The following is a 3,393-nucleotide window of genomic DNA, read 5'->3' on the forward strand; positions in this document are numbered from 1 at the left end:
GCTAGACTCACACTCTGAGATCTAGCCTGTGCTTCCAGCATACCCTATTACAGGTGTGCACTACCATACCTGGCTCTGACTAGTATCCTGTTGAGTGTATATGCATCTATGTTCATCAGCAAGATTGGCTTGTGCTTTTGTTTTATTGTAACGTCCTATCTGATGTCAGCATAATGTTAACAATGGTCATAGAATAAGTTTAGTTTTGTTCAATCCCTTTCTATTTCGTGAAACAATTTGATCTGTAGTAGTGTGTGATCATACTTTTGGTAGAATTCAGCAGTGAATCCATCTGACCTAGACTTTTCAAGAGGGAGACTTTCAATTCCACATTAATCTCATTGCCTGCCGTGGATCTCTATAAATTGTCTAATTTCCTAGGTTTAAATTTGAAAAGTCTTGTGTGAAAGACTAAGCAGTTCTTTTAGCTTTTCCAGCTTGTTGGAATATAAGTATCCAAATATTCTCTAATGGTTCATTGGTTTCTGTTGTAACAATTCCCTTCCGTCTCTATCTTTATTAATATTCTTCTCTCTCTTTCTTTTGGCCAGTTGGCTAGAGACTGATTTTTTAGTCCTTCCAAAGAGATTGCTATTTGCTTCTCTGTACTGTTTCCCCAGCCTCCAGTTCATTCATCTCCGTCCTGAGCTTTATTATCTCTTGTCGTCTGGTATTCAAGATTCTTGATGAGCGGTGTTTGCTTCTCCATATCATTGAGGAGGCAACTGCTTGAACTGGTTGAATTCTTAGCAGTTCTGTTCATCCTCCCTTGCCCATATTAGGAGTTTGCTGGTTTACTGTGTTGGATGTGATTAATATCTTCCCAGTTCTTATGTTCATTGGCTCCTCTCATGAGCAGTATTCTTTCCTGTGATGTCATAGATAAGCCTATCTCTCTTCTTTTCTTCTTCTTCTTCTTCTTCTTCTTCTTCTTCTTCTTTTTCTCCTCTTCCTCCTCCTCCTCCTCTTTCTCTTTCTCCTTCTCCTCCTCCTCCTCCTACTTCTCTTTCTCCTTCTCCTTCTCCTCCTCCTCCTTCTCTTTCTCCTTCTCCTCCTCCTTCTTCTGTGTAGAATACACCTTCAGTGCTGACATGGTTATTGTAATTTGCCTTGATTTGGGCTACACGCACACACATACACACTACACACACTCACATGTACACACACATAGTAAGACAAGGTATCTTAGTCACTGTTCCATTGCTGTGTAGAGACACCATGACCAAGGCAACTTACAGACGAAACATTTAACTGGAGACTTGCTCACAGTTTCAGAGGGTGAATCCATTATCATCACAACAGCTTTGTGGTTAACAGCACTTGTAGGAAATCTTGCACAGGACCCAGGTTCAGTTCCCAGCACCCATATATAACTCTAGTTCCAGGGATCCAATGCCTACTTCTGGTCTCTGTCGGCACTGCACACACACACACACACAGAGACAGAGACAGAGAGAGAGAGATTGATACACATACATACATTCAGGCAAATATTTAAATAAATAAATAAAATTCTATTAAAACCCACTCTTTTTTTTTTTTTTTTTTTTGGTTTTTTCGAGACAGGGTTTCTCTGTATAGCCCTGGCTGTACTGGAATTCACTTTGTAGACCAGGCTGGCCTTGAACTCAGAAATCTGCCTGCCTCTGCCTCCGGAGTGCTGGGATTAAAGGCGTGCGCCACCACGCCCGGCTCTAAAACTCACTCTTAAAAAAAAAAAAAAAAAGCAAAAACTGATTTCAAGGGCTGGTGAGATGGCTCAGTGGTTAAGAGCACTGGCTAATCTTCCAGAGGTCCTGAGCTCAATTCCCAGCAACCACATGACATAGCACAACCATCTATCCCTATAGATCTCCCTAGATCTGATGCCCTCTTCTGACATTCAGACATATAGGCAGCAGAGCATTCATACATTTAAAAAATTTAAAAATTTAAAAAAAGTTTTTTAAATCTATTTTCATTCTTTTTTTTTTTTTCAGAGCAAAGACTTTTTTTTTTTTTTTTTTTTTTTTTTTTGGTTTTTTGAGACAGGTTTCTCTGTATAGCCCTGGCTGTCCTGGAACTCACTTTGTAGACCAGGCTGGCCTCGAACTCAGAAATCCGCCTGCCTCTGCCTCCCGAGTGCTGGGATTAAAGGCATGCGCCACCATGCCCGGCTGAGCAAAGACTTTTTAATGAACATTATTTTACAAACACACTGGAGAATCATGCAATGCTGCCTGCGTTGGATGCAATCCTGGGCCACAAGTCTGCACACTCCTTTGCCACTGGACCTGTGATAGCAGAACCTTTCATCTCTCCTTTATTGTTTACTATGACCCCTGCATTATCTTCAAAGTAAAGAAACAACCCATCTTTTCTTCGATATGACTTTCGTTGTCGAATTACCACTGCTGGATGTACCTTTTTCCTTAGTTCTGGTTTGCCTTTCTTAACTGTGGCCATCACCATGTCCCCCACACCAGCAGCAGGAAGTCTGTTCAGCCGTCCCTTGATTCCCTTCACAGAGATGATATACAAGTTTTTGGCTCCTGTGTTGTCCGCACAGTTGATCACAGCTCCGACCGGAAGACCCAGGGAAATCCGGAATTTCACTCCGGAGGACCCACCGCGTCCTCGATTCGACATCTTGAGCGCCCGGAAAGAGTCAGAAAGGAAGTTGGTACAGGGGACACTGGGATATGAACCCTATTTTCATTCTTAAAATGTCATAATAAAGCCGGGCAGTGGTGGTACACGCCTTTAATCCCAGCACCTGGGAGGCAGAGGCAGGTGGATTTCTCAGTTCGAGGCCAGCCTGGTCTACAGAGTGAGTTCCAGGACAGCCAGGGCTATACAGAGAAACCCTGAAGTCATAATAAAACAAAACTTTTTTTAAAAAAAAACAGATCAAATTGAATAGAATCTATAAACTAAATATGTACATTTACTTTTAGTAGCCTTTGTAACATTTTTAAAGGTTAAATTTTTTAAATGATGTAGTAAGCATCCGCTGCTGACTAAGAACACTTGCTGAAGCTGTCCAATGCCCTTGAGCCACAGTTACAGGTGATTGTGAGTTAGCTGATGTGATTACTGGGAGCTGAACTCATATCCTCTGAAAGAACAGGAACCATCTAACTGCTGAGCCACCTCTCCAGGCCAAGAGATAAGAATTCTAAAGCCAGTACATGCAGAAACTTAGATAATAACTTAGACACCCATCAAGGGTGGCATTTTTATGGCAGATCATGGTGGTAGAGAGCCTTCATGTGCAGTAGAGGTGGCTTGGGCAGACAGAGCAAGACATAGCTTATCACTTTTGTGCAACTGGGAAAAGTCATTTAGCTTCTCTCAGACAGTTCTCCTCTGGAGACATTAATCCTTCTAAGGGTGTTCTGAGTAGACAGATAA

At 41.9% G+C, this 3,393-nt stretch overlaps 1 pseudogene; it reads right to left on the minus strand.

Moving 5' to 3' along the window:
* Positions 1-2,158: 2,158 nt before the first annotated feature.
* LOC110303630 (large ribosomal subunit protein uL14 pseudogene) lies at positions 2,159-2,663 on the minus strand (annotated as a pseudogene).
* Positions 2,664-3,393: the final 730 nt, after the last annotated feature.

Source organism: Mus caroli, unplaced genomic scaffold, assembly GCF_978045245.1.
Source record: "Mus caroli unplaced genomic scaffold, Mus_caroli_1 scaffold_9, whole genome shotgun sequence".
Taxonomy (NCBI): domain Eukaryota; kingdom Metazoa; phylum Chordata; class Mammalia; order Rodentia; family Muridae; genus Mus; species Mus caroli.